Source organism: Neophocaena asiaeorientalis, unplaced genomic scaffold (assembly GCF_003031525.2).
Source record: "Neophocaena asiaeorientalis asiaeorientalis breed wild unplaced genomic scaffold, Neophocaena_asiaeorientalis_V1.1 scaffold77, whole genome shotgun sequence".
Lineage (NCBI taxonomy): Eukaryota > Metazoa > Chordata > Mammalia > Artiodactyla > Phocoenidae > Neophocaena > Neophocaena asiaeorientalis.
Window position 1 is genome coordinate 6784629 of NW_020174645.1, and position 820 is coordinate 6785448.

The 820-nt window shown below is 42.0% G+C and overlaps 1 non-coding gene across 1 annotated transcript; it reads right to left on the reverse strand.

The window, feature by feature from the left end:
* Positions 1-369: 369 nt before the first annotated feature.
* On the reverse strand, positions 370-500 carry LOC112408865 (small nucleolar RNA SNORA24). The gene has a single exon (XR_003005024.1). It is a non-coding gene; the product is annotated as a small nucleolar RNA SNORA24 (small nucleolar RNA).
* Positions 501-820: the final 320 nt, after the last annotated feature.

The following is an 820-nucleotide window of genomic DNA, read 5'->3' on the forward strand; positions in this document are numbered from 1 at the left end:
ATAACCCAGTACCCTCCAGGGCTTTTTTTTTTTTTTTTTTCCTGGCTGTGTTTGGTCTTCATTGCTGCGGGCGGGCTTTCTCTAGTTGTGGCGAGCAGGGCTGCTCTTCATTGCGGTGTGCGGGCTTCTCATTGCAGTGGCTTCTCTTGCTGCGGAGCACAGGCTCTAAGCACCCGGGCTTCAGTAGTTGTGGCTCACAGGCACTAGAGTTGCACTAGAGGCTCAGTAGTTGCAGCACATGGGCTTAGTTGCTCAGAAGCATGTGAAATCTTCCCGGACTAGGGCTCAAACCATGTCCCCTGCATTGGCAGGCAGATTCTTAACCACTGCACCACCAGAGAAGCCCACCCTCTAGGTTTTTAAAGTAAAGAATGTTACTTGTACAAGTCAGAATATCATACCAAATAAATGGTGACAGCTTTGCCAATAAACAAGAATATGCTCTTCCATGGCTAGGAAGGGAGACTGCCACAGCTGACAGGTCTCGAAGATACATAGAGAAGCATAAGATTCTTAATTCAGATTAAGCTACAGAGAATTTAATTTACTATCCTTAGTCTTTAATCTTTGAACAGTTTGATTTATTTTCTTTGGGGAGGGTTTTGGTGTACGTTTTTCTATGTATACTCGAATACCTGGCAAGGGACTAGAGCTTGAGGGAGATGTACAAAGCTAACTTAATTAGGTAAATCATTATTCCTCCCCACAACATATTTTTTATAAGCACAGAAAATAAATCTCTCACCCAAACAAGGTAAAAGCTTCAAGACTATTTGTGTGAATTTAGACTTTTTTTCTTAAAAAAATAAGTGGAAAAATA